Here is a 17353-nt window from a genome sequence, read left to right as displayed (position 1 = left end):
CAGGAGATCTCCACGTTTGGCAATGCAGACAGCTGCCTGGATAGGAGGCTGTGTTTAGGACCCAGCGACTACCTCCCTTTAGTATGGGTGTATATATACCTGGTGTGTCTAGGTGGGCGTCGCTGGTTATACTCATTTCTACTTGAAACTTGGCTGAAGCAGCATCACGTCCTTTCTGGAGTCTTGAGGCCGTGTGCCCTGTTGGAGTTCTTCTAAAGCTGAATTGTTGTTCCCCTGTGTTGTCTTCCCCTTTTGTCTATAGAGTGCTAGCGGAGGTTGACTAGTGCTCATCTCCTTCCACCTCCAGCTATAGCCTTACGCCAGGGATAGTAGGGCAAGGCACGTGATCAGCGACAGCTGCGGAGGCTGTATAGGGACATTAGGGGGAGACAGGGTGACGCTAGTCCAGATTAGGAGGTCACCTCTTCCCCCTTTCCCTAGTGTCTGGGCTCGTTTTCCCTTTCCCCTCTGTGTTGCACTCACACCTAGTGTGACAGTACCAACATATCAGCTGAATTAGTGTCCTTAGGACACAGTTGAATATAATCCTAGAATCCTGGAAAGTTAGAGTTGGAAGGGGCCTCCAGGGTCATCTGGTCCAACCCCCTGCTCCATGCAGGATTCACTAAACAATTTCAGACAGATGTCTGTCCAGCTTCTGTGTGAAGACTTACATTGAAGGAGAACTCACCACCTCTCGTGGCCGCCTGTTCCACTCATTGATCACTCGCACTGTCAAAAAGTGTTTTCTAATATCTAATCTGTATCTTCTCCCTTTCAGTTTCATCCCATTGCTTCTAGTCTTTCTTTGTGCAAATGAGAATAAAGCTGATCCATCTGTGACAGCCCTTAAGATATTTGTAGACAGCTATTAAAGGGGTATTCCCATCTCTAAGATCCTATCCCAATATGTAGTAGGTGTAACAATAATAATATTAGCAAATATCTCCAATTAGAAATGTAGCATAGTTTTTCTGATTTGCTATGTCACTTACCCAATGCCGGGCATTGCAAGACCTTAGATATCCATGGTTACGTCCACTGATATGGTGAGTTAGCTAGATGCTAGTGGTCGTAAGCATGGATACTAAGGTCTTGAAATGCTTCCACAGGAGGAAAGAGACATAGAGAATCGGAAAAAATATACTACATTTCTAATTAGAGGTATTTGCTAATATTATTATTACTACACATACTACATATTGGCATAGGATCTTGGAGATGGGAATACCCCTTTAAGTCTCCTCTCAGTCTTCTCTTTTGCAAGCTAAACATTCCCAAATCCTCTAACCGTTCCCCATAATGGTGAAGCAGGGAGCCGACAGCTCATTCTTCCACCATTCAGCCTATGGAAACACTGAAGGTCCTGCCAGGACCTTTAGGTAACGTGACATTTTCAAATCACATGACTGGCAGCGGAGAAGAGGATCAGAACACAGGCAATGTGTGTGAATTTGCGCATATATACAGTATATAGTATTTGTGATATGCAGTATATAGTGTGTGGGTGTGTGTATGTGTATAGTATATAGTGGTTGCATAAAACATAGCATATATATACCGTTTAAGTGTTTCTGTACACAATATATAGTATATATAGCATATAGTGTGTATGTATACAGTATATAGTGTGTGAATAAAGCAGAGTGTGTATGCAGTATAGTGTGTGTATATAGTATATAGCATGTTTGTGTATGTATACAGTATATAGTGTGTGTATACAGCACATAGTGTGAGTATATATACACTATATAGTGTGTACTTGTGTGTTAATTTAGCAGTGCTTTGTGTGTTTGCGTGTTGCTGTAGCCGTGCTGTAAATGTATTTGTGTGTTGCTGTAGCAGAGCTGTAAATGTACTTGTGTGTTGCTGTAGTAGAGCTGTATGTGTATTTGTGTGCTGCTGTAGCAGTGCTGTATGTGTATTTTTGTGCTATTGTAGCAGTACTGTATGTGTATTTGTGTGTTGCTGTAGCAGTGCTGTATGTGTATTTATGTGTTGCCGTAGCAGTGCTGTATGTGTATTTGTGTGTTGCTGTAGCAGTGCTGTATGTGTATTTGTGTGTTGCTGTACGAGTGCTGTATGTGTATGTGTATTTGTGTGTTGCTGTAGCAGTGCTGTATGTGTATTTGTGTGTTGCTGTAGCAGTGCTCTATGTGTATTTGTGTGTTGCTGTAGCAGTGCTCTATGTGTATTTGTGTGTTGCTGTAGCAGTGCTCTATGTGTATTTGTGTGTTGCTGTAGCAGTGCTCCATGTGTATTTGTGTGTTGCTGTAGCAGTGTTCTATGTGTATTTGTGTGTTGCTGTAGCAGTGCTGTATGTGTATTTGTGTGTTACTGTAGCAGTGCTGTATGTGTATTTGTGTGTTGCTGTAGCAGTGCTCTATGTGTATTTGTGTGTTACTGTAGCAGTGCTCTATGTGTATTTGTGTGTTGCTGTAGCAGTGCTCTATGCGTATTTGTGTATTGCTGTAGCAGTGCTCTATGTGTATTTGTGTGTTGCTGTAGCAGTGCCATGCTCTATGTGTATTTGTGTGTTGCTGTAGCAGTGTTGTATGTGTATTTGTGTGTTGCTGTAGCAGTGCTCTATGTGTATTTGTGTGTTGCTGTAGCAGTGCTCTATGTGTATTTGTGTGTTGCTGTAGCAGTGCTCTATGTGTATTTGTGTGTTGCTGTAGCAGTGCTGTATGTGTATTTGTGTGTTGCTGTAGCAGTGCTCTATGTGTATTTGAGTGTTGCTGTAGCAGTGCTGTATGGGTATTTGTGTATTGCTGTAGCAGTACTGTATGTGTATTTGTGTGTTGCTGTAGCAGTGCTCCATGTGTATTTGTGTGTTGCTGTAGCAGTGCTCTATGTGTATTTGTGTGTTGCTGTAGCAGTGCTCTATGTGTATTTGTGTGTTGCTGTAGCAGTGCTCTATGTGTATTTGTGTGTTGCTGTAGCAGTGCTCTGTGTATTTGTGTGTTGCTGTAGCAGTGCTCTATGTGTATTTGTGTGCTGCTGTAGCAGTGCTCTATGTGTATTTGTGTGTTGCTGTAGCAGTGCTGTATGGGTATTTGTGTGTTGCTGTAGCAGTACTGTATGTGTATTTGTGTGTTGCTGTAGCAGTGCTCCATGTGTATTTGTGTGTTGCTGTAGCAGTGCTCCATGTGTATTTGTGTGTTGCTGTAGCAGTGCTGTATGTGTATTTGTGTGTTGCTGTAGGAGTGCTGTATGTGTATGTGTATTTGTGTGTTGCTGTAGCAGTGCTCTAAGTGTATTTGTGTGTTGCTGTAGCAGTGCTGTATGTGTATTTGTGTGTTGCTGTAGCAGTGCTCTATGTGTATTTGTGTTGCTGTAGCAGTGCTCTATGTGCATTTGTGTGTTGCTGTAGAAGTGCTCTGTGTATTTGTGTGTTGCTGTAGCAGTGCTCTATGTTTATTTGTGTGCTGCTGTAGCAGTGCTCTATGTGTATTTGTGTGTTGCTGTAGCAGTGTTGTATGTGTATTTGTGTGCTGCTGTAGCAGTGCTCTATGTGTATTTGTGTGTTGCTTTAGCAGTGTTGTATGTGTATTTGTGTGTTGCTGTAGCAGTGCTCTATGTGTATTTGTGTGTTGCTGTAGCAGTGCTCTATGTGTATTTGTGTGTTGCTGTAGCAGTGCTCTACAGTCATGGCCAAAAGTTTTGAGAATGACACCAAAATTATATTTTCACATGATCTGCTGGCATCTGGTTTTTATTAGTGTTTGTCTGATGTTTATATCACATACAGAAATATAATTGCAATCATATTATGAGTACCAATAGGTTATATTGACAGTTAGAATGAGTTAATGCAGCAAGTCAATGTTTGCAGTGTTGCCCCTTCTTCTTAAAGACCTCTGTAATTCTCCCTGGCATGCTCTCAATCAACTTTTGGACCAAATCCTGACTGATAGCAGTCCATTCTTGCATAATGAATGCTTGCATTTTGCCAGAATTTGTTGGTTTTTGTTTGTCCACCCGTCTCTTGATGATTGACCACAAGTACTCAATGGGATTAATATCTGGGGAGTTTCCAGGCCATGGACCCAAAATCTCTATGTTTTGTTCCATGAGCCATTTAGTTATCACCTTTGCTTTATGGCAAGGTGCTCCATCATGCTGGAAAAGGCATTGTTGGGCGCCAAACTGCTCTTGGACGGTTGGGAGAAGTTGCTCTTGGAGGACATTCTGGTACCATTCTTTATTCATGGCTGCGTTTTTAGGCAAGACTGTGAGTGAGCCGATTCCCTTGGCTGAGAAGCAACCCCACACATGCATGGTTTCAGGATGCTTTACAGTTGGCATGAGACAAGACTGGTGGTAGCGCTCACCTCTTCTTCTCTGAATAAGCTGTTTTCCAGATGTCCCAAACAATCGAAAATGGGATTCATCAGAGAAAATGACTTTGCCCCAGTCCTCAGCAGTCCACTCCCTGTACCTTTTGCAGAATATCAGTCGGTCCCTGATGTTTTTTCTGGAGAGAAGTGGCTTCTTTGCTGCCCTCCTTGAAACCAGCCCTTGCTCAAAGAGTCTCCGCCTCACAGTGCGTGCAGAAGCACTCACACCAGCCTGCTGCCATTCCTGAGCAAGCTCGGCACTGCTGGTAGTCCGATCCCACAGCTGAAACAGTTTTAAGATACGGTCCTGGCGCTTGCTGGTCTTTCTTGGGCGCCCTGGAGCCTTTTTGACAACAATGGAAGCTCTCTCCTTGAAGTTCTTGATGATGCGATAGATTGTTGACTGAGGTGCAATCTTTGTAGCTGCGATACTCTTCCCTGTTAGGCCATTTTTTGTGCAGTGCAATGATGGCTGCACGTGTTTCTTTAGAGATAACCATGGTTAACTGAAGAGAAACAATGATACCAAGAACCAGCCTCCTTTTAAAGTGTCCAGTGATGTCATTCTTACTTAATCATGACTGATTGATCGCCAGCCCTGTCCTCATCAACACCCACACCTGTGTTAATGGATCAATCACTAAAATGATGTTAGCTGCTCCTTTTAAGGCAGGACTGCAATGATGTTGAAATGTGTTTTGGGGGGTTAAAGTTCATTTTCTGGGCAAATATTGACTTTGCAAGTACAGTAATTGCTGTTAAGCTGATCACTCTTTGACATTCAGGAGTATATGCAAATTGCCATTACAAAAAATGAAGCAGCAAACTTTGGAAAAATTACTATTTGTCTCATTCTCAATACTTTTGGCCATGACTGTATGTGTATTTGTGTGTTGCTGTAGCAGTGCTGTATGTGTATTTGTGTGTTGCTGTAGCAGTGCTCTATGTGTATTTGAGTGTTGCTGTAGCAGTGCTGTATGGGTATTTGTGTATTGCTGTAGCAGTACTGTATGTGTATTTGTGTGTTGCTGTAGCAGTGCTCCATGTGTATTTGTGTGTTGCTGTAGCAATGCTCCATGTGCATTTGTGTGTTGCTGTAGCAGTGCTCCATGTGTATTTGTGTGTTGCTGTAGCAGTGCTCTATGTGTATTTGTGTGTTGCTGTAGCAGTGCTCTATGAGTATTTCTGTGTTGCTGTAGCAGTGCTCTATGTGTATTTGTGTGTTGCTGTAGCAGTGCTCTATGTGTATTTGTGTGTTGCTGTAGCAGTGCTCCATGTGTATTTGTGTGTTGCTGTAGCAGTGTTCTATGTGTATTTGTGTGTTGCTGTAGCAGTGCTGTATGTGTATTTGTGTGTTGCTGTAGCAGTGCTGTATGTGTATTTGTGTGTTGCTGTAGCAGTGCTCTATGTGTATTTGTGTGTTACTGTAGCAGTGCTCTATGTGTATTTGTGTGTTGCTGTAGCAGTGCTCTATGCGTATTTGTGTATTGCTGTAGCAGTGCTCTATGTGTATTTGTGTGTTGCTGTAGCAGTGCCATGCTCTATGTGTATTTGTGTGTTGCTGTAGCAGTGCTGTATGTGTATTTGTGTGTTGCTGTAGCAGTGCTGTATGTGTAGTTGTGTGTTGCTGTAGCAGTTCTCTATGTGTATTTGTGTGCTGCTGTAGCAGTGCTGTATATGTATTTGTGTGTTGCTGTAGCAGTGCTCTGTGTATTTGTGTGTTGCTGTAGCAGTGCTCTATGTGTATTTGTGTGTTGCTGTAGCAGTGCTCTATGTGTATTTGTGTGTTGCTGTAGCAGTGCTGTATGGGTATTTGTGTGTTGCTGTTGCAGTGCTGTATGTGTATTTGTGTGTTGCTGTAGCAGTGCTCTATGTGTATTTGTGTGTTGCTGTAGCAGTGCTCTATGTGTATTTGTGTGTTGCTGTAGCAGTGCTCTATGTGTATTTGTGTGTTGCTGTAGCAGTGCTCTATGTGTATTTGTGTGTTGCTGTAGCAGTGCTCTATGTGTATTTGTGTGTTGCTGTAGCAGTGTTGTATGTGTATTTGTGTGTTGCTGTAGCAGTGCTCTATGTGTATTTGTGTGTTGCTGTAGCAGTGCTCTATGTGTATTTGTGTGTTGCTGTAGCAGTGCTCTATGTGTATTTGTGTGTTGCTGTAGCAGTGCTGTATGGGTATTTGTGTGTTGCTGTAGCAGTACTGTATGTGTATTTGTGTGTTGCTGTAGCAGTGCTCCATGTGTATTTGTGTGTTGCTGTAGCAGTGCTCCATGTGTATTTGTGTGTTGCTGTAGCAGTGCTGTATGTGTATTTGTGTGTTGCTGTAGGAGTGCTGTATGTGTATTTGTGTGTTGCTGTAGCAGTGCTCTATGTGTATTTGTGTGTTGCTGTAGCAGTGCTCTATGTGTATTTGTGTGTTGCTGTAGCAGTGCTGTATGTGTATTTGTGTGTTGCTGTAGCAGTGCTCTATGTGTATTTGTGTGTTGCTGTAGCAGTGCTCTATGTGTATTTGTGTGTTGCTGTAGCAGTGCTCTATGTGTATTTGTGTTGCTGTAGCAGTGCTCTATGTGTATTCGTGTGTTGCTGTAGCAGTGCTCTATGTGTATTTGTGTGTTGCTGTAGCAGTGCTCTGTGTATTTGTGTGTTGCTGTAGCAGTGCTCTATGTGTATTTGTGTGCTGCTGTAGCAGTGCTCTATGTGTATTTGTGTGTTGCTGTAGCAGTGTTGTATGTGTATTTGAGTGTTGCTGTAGCAGTGCTCTATGTGTATTTGTGTGTTGCTGTAGCAGTGCTCTATGTGTATTTGTGTGTTGCTGTAGCAGTGCTCTATGTGTATTTGTGTGTTGCTGTAGCAGTGCTGTATGTGTATTTGTGTGTTGCTGTAGCAGTGCTCTATGTGTATTTGAGTGTTGCTGTAGCAGTGCTGTATGGGTATTTGTGTATTGCTGTAGCAGTACTGTATGTGTATTTGTGTGTTGCTGTAGCAGTGCTCTATGTGTATTTGTGTGTTGCTGTAGCAGTGCTCTATGTGTATTTGTGTGTTGCTGTAGCAGTGCTCTATGTGTATTTGTGTGTTGCTGTAGCAGTGCTGTATGGGTATTTGTGTGTTGCTGTAGCAGTACTGTATGTGTATTTGTGTGTTGCTGTAGCAGTGCTCCATGTGTATTTGTGTGTTGCTGTAGCAGTGCTCCATGTGTATTTGTGTGTTGCTGTAGCAGTGCTGTATGTGTATTTGTGTGTTGCTGTAGGAGTGCTGTATGTGTATTTGTGTGTTGCTGTAGCAGTGCTCTATGTGTATTTGTGTGTTGCTGTAGCAGTGCTCTATGTGTATTTGTGTGTTGCTGTAGCAGTGCTCTATGTGTATTTGTGTTGCTGTAGCAGTGCTCTATGTGTATTCGTGTGTTGCTGTAGCAGTGCTCTATGTGTATTTGTGTGTTGCTGTAGCAGTGCTCTGTGTATTTGTGTGTTGCTGTAGCAGTGTTCTATGTGTATTTGTGTGCTGCTGTAGCAGTGCTCTATGTGTATTTGTGTGTTGCTGTAGCAGTGTTGTATGTGTATTTGAGTGTTGCTGTAGCAGTGCTCTATGTGTATTTGTGTGTTGCTGTAGCAGTGCTCTATGTGTATTTGTGTGTTGCTGTAGCAGTGCTCTATGTGTATTTGTGTGTTGCTGTAGCAGTGCTGTATGTGTATTTGTGTGTTGCTGTAGCAGTGCTCTATGTGTATTTGAGTGTTGCTGTAGCAGTGCTGTATGGGTATTTGTGTATTGCTGTAGCAGTACTGTATGTGTATTTGTGTGTTGCTGTAGCAGTGCTCCATGTGTATTTGTGTGTTGCTGTAGCAATGCTCCATGTGTATTTGTGTGTTGCTGTAGCAGTGCTGTATGTGTATTTGTGTGTTGCTGTAGCAGTGCTCTATGTGTATTTGTGTGTTTCTGTAGCAGTGCTGTATGTGTATTTGTGTGTTGCTGTAGCAGTGCTGTATGTGTAGTTGTGTGTTGCTGTAGCAGTGCTCTATGTGTATTTGTGTGTTTCTGTAGCAGTGCTGTATGTGTATTTGTGTGTTGCTGTAGCAGTGCTGTATGTGTATTTGTGTGTTGCTGTAGCAGTGCTGCATGTGTATTTGTGTGTTGCTGTAGCAGTGCTGTATGTGTATTTGTGTGTTGCTGTAGCAGTGCTGTATGTGTAGTTGTGTGTTGCTGTAGCAGTGCTCTATGTGTATTTGTGTGCTGCTGTAGCAGTGCTGTATATGTACTTGTGTGTTGCTGAGAAGTGGGCAGCAACCAACAGAATGATTTTTAACAGGGAAAAATGCAAAGTACTACATCTGGGCAATAAAAATGAAAAAAGCATATACAGAATGGGAGGAATAGAGCTAAGCAACAGTACATGTGAAAAAGACTTGGGTATACTAATAGATCATAGACTGAACATGAGTCAACAGTGTGATGCAGCAGCAAAAAAGGCAAATACAATTCTGGGATGTATTAACAGAAGCATACAGTCTAGATCACGTGAAGTCATTATCGGTCTTTACTCCTCTTTGGTCAGACCTCATCTGGAATACTGTGTACAGTTTTGGGCACCACATTTTAAAAAAGACATAGACAAACTGGAGCAAGTTCAGAGAAGAGCGACCAGAATGGTGACTGGTCTGCAAACCATGTCCTATGAGGAACGGTTGCAGGATTTGGGAATGTTTAGCTTGCAAAAAAGAAGACTGAGAGGAGACTTAATAGCTGTCTACAAATATGTCAAGGGCTGTCACATTGTAGAAGGATCATCTTTATTCTCATTTGCACAAGGAAAGACTAGAAGCAATGGGATGAAACTAAATGGGAGGAGACACAGATTAGATATTAGAAAAAACTTTTTGACAGTTAGGGTGATTAATGAGTGGAACAGGCTGCCACGAGAGGTGGTGAGTTCCCCTTCAATGGACGTCTTCAAACAGAGGCTGGACAGACATCTGTCTGAGATGATTTAGTGAATCCTGCTTTGAGCAGGGGGTTGGACCAGATGACCCAGGAGGTCCCTTCCAACTCTAACATTCTATGATTCTATGATTCTATGCTCTATGTGTATTTGTGTGTTGCTGTAGCAGTGCTGTATGTGTATTTGTGTGTTGCTGTAGCAGTGCTGTATGTGTATTTGTGTGTTGCTGTAGCAGTGCTCTATGTGTATTTGTGTGTTGCTGTAGCAGTGCTCTATGTGTATTTGTGTGTTGCTGTAGCAGTGCTCTATGTGTATTTGTGTGTTGCTGTAGCAGTGCTCCATGTGTATTTGTGTGTTGCTGTAGCAGTGCTGTATGGGTATTTGTGTGTTGCTGTAGCAGTACTGTATGTGTATTTGTGTGTTGCTGTAGCAGTGCTGTATGGGTATTTGTGTGTTGCTGTAGGAGTGCTGTATGTGTATGTGTATTTGTGTGTTGCTGTAGCAGTGCTCTATGTGTATTTGTGTGTTGCTGTAGCAGTGCTCCATGTGTATTTGTGTGTTGCTGTAGCAGTGCTCCATGTGTATTTGTGTGTTGCTGTAGCAGTGCTGTATGTGTATTTGTGTGTTGCTGTAGGAGTGCTGTATGTGTATGTGTATTTGTGTGTTGCTGTAGCAGTGCTCTATGTGTATTTGTGTGTTGCTGTAGCAGTGCTGTATGTGTATTTGTGTGTTGCTGTAGCAGTGCTCTATGTGTATTTGTGTTGCTGTAGCAGTGCTCTATGTGTATTTGTGTGTTGCTGTAGCAGTGCTCTGTGCATTTGTGTGTTGCTGTAGCAGTGCTCTATGTGTATTTGTGTGCTGCTGTAGCAGTGCTCTATGTGTATTTGAGTGTTGCTGTAGCAGTGCTGTATGTGTATTTGTGTGTTGCTGTAGCAGTGCTCTATGTGTATTTGTGTGTTGCTGTAGCAGTGCTCTATGTGTATTTGTGTGTTGCTGTAGCAGTGTTGTATGTGTATTTGTGTGTTGCTGTAGCAGTGCTCTATGTGTATTTGTGTGTTGCTGTAGCAGTGCTGTATGTGTATTTGTGTGTTGCTGTAGCAGTGCTCTATGTGTATTTGTGTGCTGCTGTAGCAGTGCTGTATATGTATTTGTGTGTTGCTGTAGCAGTGCTCTGTGTATTTGTGTGTTGCTGTAGCAGTGCTCTATGTGTATTTGTGTGTTGCTGTAGCAGTGCTCTATGGGTATTTGTGTGTTGCTGTTGCAGTGCTGTATGTGTATTTGTGTATTGCTGTAGCAGTGCTCTATGTGTATTTGTGTGTTGCTGTAGCAGTGCTCTATGTGTATTTGTGTGTTGCTGTAGCAGTGTTGTATGTGTATTTGTGTGTTGCTGTAGCAGTGCTCTATGTGTATTTGTGTGTTGCTGTAGCAGTGCTCTATGTGTATTTGTGTGTTGCTGTAGCAGTGTTGTATGTGTATTTGTGTGTTGCTGTAGCAGTGCTCTATGTGTATTTGTGTGTTGCTGTAGCAGTACTGTATGTGTATTTGTGTGTTGCTGTAGCAGTGTTGTATGTGTATTTGTGTGTTGCTGTAGCAGTGCTCTATGTGTATTTGTGTGTTGCTGTAGCAGTGCTCTATGTGTATTTGTGTGTTGCTGTAGCAGTGTTGTATGTGTATTTGTGTGTTGCTGTAGCAGTGCTGTATGTGTATTTGTGTGTTGCTGTAGCAGTGCTCTATGTGTATTTGTGTTGCTGTAGCAGTGCTCTATGTGTATTTGTGTGTTGCTGTAGCAGTGCTCTGTGCATTTGTGTGTTGCTGTAGCAGTGCTCTATGTGTATTTGTGTGCTGCTGTAGCAGTGCTCTATGTGTATTTGAGTGTTGCTGTAGCAGTGCTGTATGTGTATTTGTGTGTTGCTGTAGCAGTGTTATATGTGTATTTGTGTGTTGCTGTAGCAGTGCTGTATGTGTATTTGTGTGTTGCTGTAGCAGTGCTCTATGTGTATTTGTGTGTTGCTGTAGCAGTGTTGTATGTGTATTTGTGTGTTGCTGTAGCAGTGCTCTATGTGTATTTGTGTGTTGCTGTAGCAGTGCTCTATGTGTATTTGTGTGTTGCTGTAGCAGTGCTCTATGTGTATTTGTGTGTTGCTGTAGCAGTGCTGTATGTGTATTTGTGTGTGGCTGTAGCAGTGCTCTATGTGTATTTGAGTGTTGCTGTAGCAGTGCTGTATGGGTATTTGTGTATTGCTGTAGCAGTACTGTATGTGTATTTGTGTGTTGCTGTAGCAGTGCTCCATGTGTATTTGTGTGTTGTTGTAGCAATGCTCCATGTGCATTTGTGTGTTGCTGTAGCAGTGCTGTATGTGTATTTGTGTGTTGCTGTAGCAGTGCTCTATGTGCATTTGTGTGTTGCTGTAGCAGTGCTCTATGTGTATTTGTGTGTTGCTGTAGCAGTGCTCTATGTGTATTTGTGTGTTGCTGTAGCAGTGCTCTATGTGTATTTGTGTGTTGCTGTAGCAGTGCTCCATGTGTATTTGTGTGTTGCTGTAGCAGTGTTCTATGTGTATTTGTGTGTTGCTGTAGCAGTGCTGTATGTGTATTTGTGTGTTGCTGTAGCAGTGCTGTATGTGTATTTGTGTGTTGCTGTAGCAGTTCTCTATGTGTATTTGTGTGTTACTGTAGCAGTGCTCTATGTGTATTTGTGTGTTGCTGTAGCAGTGCTCTATGCGTATTTGTGTATTGCTGTAGCAGTGCTCTATGTGTATTTGTGTGTTGCTGTAGCAGTGCCATGCTCTATGTGTATTTGTGTGTTGCTGTAGCAGTGCTGTATGTGTATTTGTGTGTTGCTGTAGCAGTGCTGTATGTGTAGTTGTGTGTTGCTGTAGCAGTGCTCTATGTGTATTTGTGTGCTCCTGTAGCAGTGCTGTATATGTATTTGTGTGTTGCTGTAGCAGTGCTCTGTGTATTTGTGTGTTGCTGTAGCAGTGCTCTATGTGTATTTGTGTGTTGCTGTAGCAGTGCTCTATGTGTATTTGTGTGTTGCTGTAGCAGTGCTGTATGGGTATTTGTGTGTTGCTGTTGCAGTGCTGTATGTGTATTTGTGTGTTGCTGTAGCAGTGCTCTATGTGCATTTGTGTGTTGCTGTAGCAGTGCTCTATGTGTATTTGTGTGTTGCTGTAGCAGTGCTCTATGTGTATTTGTGTGTTGCTGTAGCAGTGCTCTATGTGTATTTGTGTGTTGCTGTAGCAGTGTTGTATGTGTATTTGTGTGTTGCTGTAGCAGTGCTCTATGTGTATTTGTGTGTTGCTGTAGCAGTGCTCTATGTGTATTTGTGTGTTGCTGTAGCAGTGCTGTATGTGTATTTGTGTGTTGCTGTAGCAGTGCTCTATGTGTATTTGTGTGTTGCTGTAGCAGTGCTGTATGGGTATTTGTGTGTTGCTGTAGCAGTACTGTATGTGTATTTGTGTGTTGCTGTAGCAGTGCTCAATGTGTATTTGTGTGTTGCTGTAGCAGTGCTCCATGTGTATTTGTGTGTTGCTGTAGCAGTGCTGTATGTGTATTTGTGTGTTGCTGTAGGAGTGCTGTATGTGTATGTGTATTTGTGTGTTGCTGTAGCAGTGCTCTATGTGTATTTGTGTATTGCTGTAGCAGTGCTGTATGTGTATTTGTGTGTTGCTGTAGCAGTGCTCTATGTGTATTTGTGTTGCTGTAGCAGTGCTCTATGTATATTTGTGTGTTGCTGTAGCAGTGCTCTGTGTATTTGTGTGTTGCTGTAGCAGTGCTCTATGTGTATTTGTGTGCTGCTGTAGCAGTGCTCTATGTGTATTTGTGTGTTGCTGTAGCAGTGTTGTATGTGTATTTGTGTGTTGCTGTAGCAGTGCTTTATGTGTATTTGTGTGTTGCTGTAGCAGTGCTCCATGTGTATTTGTGTGTTGCTGTAGCAATGCTCCATGTGCATTTCTGTGTTGCTGTAGCAGTGCTGTATGTGTATTTGTGTGTTGCTGTAGCAGTGCTCTATGTGCATTTGTGTGTTGCTGTAGCAGTGCTCTATGTATATTAGTGTGTTGCTGTAGCAGTGCTGTATGGGTATTTGTGTGTTGCTGTTGCAGTGCTGTATGTGTATTTGTGTGTTGCTGTAGCAGTGCTCTATGTGTATTTGTGTGTTGCTGTAGCAGTGCTCTATGTGTATTTGTGTGTTGCTGTAGCAGTGTTGTATGTGTATTTGTGTGTTGCTGTAGCAGTGCTCTATGTGTATTTGTGTGTTGCTGTAGCAGTGCTCTATGTGTATTTGTGTGTTGCTGTAGCAGTGTTGTATGTGTATTTGTGTGTTGCTGTAGCAGTGCTCTATGTGTATTTGTGTGTTGCTGTAGCAGTACTGTATGTGTATTTGTGTGTTGCTGTAGCAGTGCTCTATGTGTATTTGTGTGTTGCTGTAGCAGTGCTCTATGTGTATTTGTGTGTTGCTGTAGCAGTGCTCTATGTGTATTTGTGTGTTGCTGTAGCAGTGCTCTATGTGTATTTGTGTGTTGCTGTAGCAGTGCTGTATGTGTATTTTTGTGTTGCTGTAGCAGTGCTCTATGTGTATTTCTGTGTTGCTGTAGCAGTGCTGTATGGGTATTTGTGTGTTGCTGTAGCAGTACTGTATGTGTATTTGTGTGTTGCTGTAGCAGTGCTCCATGTGTATTTGTGTGTTGCTGTAGCAGTGCTCCATGTGTATTTGTGTGTTGCTGTAGCAGTGCTGTATGTGTATTTGTGTGTTGCTGTAGGAGTCCTGTATGTGTATGTGTATTTGTGTGTTGCTGTAGCAGTGCTCTATGTGTATTTGTGTGATGCTGCAGCAGTGCTGTATGTGTATTTGTGTGTTGCTGTAGCAGTGCTCTATGTGTATTTGTGTTGCTGTAGCAGTGCTCTATGTGTATTTGTGTGTTGCTGTAGCAGTGCTCTGTGCATTTGTGTGTTGCTGTAGCAGTGCTCTATGTGTATTTGTGTGCTGCTGTAGCAGTGCTCTATGTGTATTTGAGTGTTGCTGTAGCAGTGCTGTATGTGTATTTGTGTGTTGCTGTAGCAGTGTTGTATGTGTATTTGTGTGTTGCTGTATGTGTATTTGTGTGTTGCTGTAGCAGTGCTCTATGTGTATTTGTGTGTTGCTGTAGCAGTGTTGTATGTGTATTTGTGTGTTGCTGTAGCAGTGCTCTATGTGTATTTGTGTGTTGCTGTAGCAGTGCTCTATGTGTATTTGTGTGTTGCTGTAGCAGTTCTCTATGTGTATTTGTGTGTTGCTGTAGCAGTGCTGTATGTGTATTTGTGTGTTGCTGTAGCAGTGCTCTATGTGTATTTGAGTGTTGCTGTAGCAGTGCTGTATGGGTATTTGTGTATTGCTGTAGCAGTACTGTATGTGTATTTGTGTGTTGCTGTAGCAGTGCTCCATGTGTATTTGTGTGTTGCTGTAGCAATGCTCCATGTGCATTTGTGTGTTGCTGTAGCAGTGCTGTATGTGTATTTGTGTGTTGCTGTAGCAGTGCTCTATGTGCATTTGTGTGTTGCTGTAGCAGTGCTCTATGTGTATTTGTGTGTTGCTGTAGCAGTGCTCTATGTGTATTTGTGTGTTGCTGTAGCAGTGTTCTATGTGTATTTGTGTGTTACTGTAGCAGTGCTGTATGTGTATTTGTGTGTTGCTGTAGCAGTGCTGTATGTGTATTTGTGTGTTGCTGTAGCAGTTCTCTATGTGTATTTGTGTGTTACTGTAGCAGTGCTCTATGTGTATTTGTGTGTTGCTGTAGCAGTGCTCTATGCGTATTTGTGTATTGCTGTAGCAGTGCTCTATGTGTATTTGTGTGTTGCTGTAGCAGTGCCATGCTCTATGTGTATTTGTGTGTTGCTGTAGCAGTGCTGTATGTGTATTTGTGTGTTGCTGTAGCAGTGCTGTATGTGTAGTTGTGTGTTGCTGTAGCAGTGCTCTATGTGTATTTGTGTGCTCCTGTAGCAGTGCTGTATATGTATTTGTGTGTTGCTGTAGCAGTGCTCTGTGTATTTGTGTGTTGCTGTAGCAGTGCTCTATGTGTATTTGTGTGTTGCTGTAGCAGTGCTCTATGTGTATTTGTGTGTTGCTGTAGCAGTGCTGTATGGGTATTTGTGTGTTGCTGTTGCAGTGCTGTATGTGTATTTGTGTGTTGCTGTAGCAGTGCTCTATGTGTATTTGTGTGTTGCTGTAGCAGTGCTCTATGTGTATTTGTGTGCTGCTGTAGCAGTGTTTTATGTGTATTTGTGTGTTGCTGTAGCAGTGCTCTATGTGTATTTGTGTGTTGCTGTAGCAGTGCTCTATGTGTATTTGTGTGTTGCTGTAGCAGTGTTGTATGTGTATTTGTGTGTTGCTGTAGCAGTGCTCTATGTGTATTTGTGTGTTGCTGTAGCAGTGCTCTATGTGTATTTGTGTGTTGCTGTAGCAGTGCTGTATGTGTATTTGTGTGTTGCTGTAGCAGTGCTCTATGTGTATTTGTGTGTTGCTGTAGCAGTGCTGTATGGGTATTTGTGTGTTGCTGTAGCAGTACTGTATGTGTATTTGTGTGTTGCTGTAGCAGTGCTCCATGTGTATTTGTGTGTTGCTGTAGCAGTGCTCCATGTGTATTTGTGTGTTGCTGTAGCAGTGCTGTATGTGTATTTGTGTGTTGCTGTAGGAGTGCTGTATGTGTATGTGTATTTGTGTGTTGCTGTAGCAGTGCTCTATGTGTATTTGTGTATTGCTGTAGCAGTGCTGTATGTGTATTTGTGTGTTGCTGTAGCAGTGCTCTATGTGTATTTGTGTTGCTGTAGCAGTGCTCTATGTGTATTTGTGTGTTGCTGTAGCAGTGCTCTGTGTATTTGTGTGTTGCTGTAGCAGTGCTCTATGTGTATTTGTGTGCTGCTGTAGCAGTGCTCTATGTGTATTTGTGTGTTGCTGTAGCAGTGTTGTATGTGTATTTGTGTGTTGCTGTAGCAGTGCTCTATGTGTATTTGTGTGTTGCTGTAGCAGTGCTCCATGTGTATTTGTGTGTTGCTGTAGCAATGCTCCATGTGCATTTCTGTGTTGCTGTAGCAGTGCTGTATGTGTATTTGTGTGTTGCTGTAGCAGTGCTCTATGTGCATTTGTGTGTTGCTGTAGCAGTGCTCTATGTATATTTGTGTGTTGCTGTAGCAGTGCTCTATGTGTATTTGTGTGTTGCTGTAGCAGTGCTCTATGTGTATTTGTGTGTTGCTGTAGCAGTGCTCCATGTGTATTTGTGTGTTGCTGTAGCAGTGTTCTATGTGTATTTGTGTGTTGCTGTAGCAGTGCTGTATGTGTATTTGTGTGTTGCTGTAGCAGTGCTGTATGTGTATTTGTGTGTTGCTGTAGCAGTTCTCTATGTGTATTTGTGTGTTACTGTAGCAGTGCTCTATGTGTATTTGTGTGTTGCTGTAGCAGTGCTCTATGCGTATTTGTGTATTGCTGTAGCAGTGCTCTATGTGTATTTGTGTGTTGCTGTAGCAGTGCCATGCTCTATGTGTATTTGTGTGTTGCTGTAGCAGTGCTGTATGTGTATTTGTGTGTTGCTGTAGCAGTGCTGTATGTGTAGTTGTGTGTTGCTGTAGCAGTGCTCTATGTGTATTTGTGTGCTCCTGTAGCAGTGCTGTATATGTATTTGTGTGTTGCTGTAGCAGTGCTCTGTGTATTTGTGTGTTGCTGTAGCAGTGCTCTATGTGTATTTGTGTGTTGCTGTAGCAGTGCTCTATGTGTATTTGTGTGTTGCTGTAGCAGTGCTGTATGGGTATTTGTGTGTTGCTGTTGCAGTGCTGTATGTGTATTTGTGTGTTGCTGTAGCAGTGCTCTATGTGTATTTGTGTGTTGCTGTAGCAGTGCTCTATGTGTATTTGTGTGTTGCTGTAGCAGTGTTGTATGTGTATTTGTGTGTTGCTGTAGCAGTGCTCTATGTGTATTTGTGTGTTGCTGTAGCAGTGCTCTATGTGTATTTGTGTGTTGCTGTAGCAGTGTTGTATGTGTATTTGTGTGTTGCTGTAGCAGTGCTCTATGTGTATTTGTGTGTTGCTGTAGCAGTGCTCTATGTGTATTTGTGTGTTG

General features: G+C 42.5%; 1 protein-coding gene across 4 annotated transcripts in view; it reads right to left on the bottom strand.

Moving 5' to 3' along the window:
• Positions 1-17353, bottom strand: part of TMEM150B (transmembrane protein 150B) — a 139012-nt gene that overhangs the window by 2844 nt on the left and 118815 nt on the right. The gene's annotated exons all lie outside the window — the stretch shown is intronic.

Source organism: Phyllobates terribilis, unplaced genomic scaffold (genome assembly GCF_046119375.1).
Source record: "Phyllobates terribilis strain yellow unplaced genomic scaffold, ASM4611937v1 Scaffold_12__6_contigs__length_324123572, whole genome shotgun sequence".
Lineage (NCBI taxonomy): Eukaryota > Metazoa > Chordata > Amphibia > Anura > Dendrobatidae > Phyllobates > Phyllobates terribilis.
The sequence above is the reverse complement of the archived record's forward strand: the minus strand, read 5'-3'. Positions and strand labels throughout refer to the sequence as shown.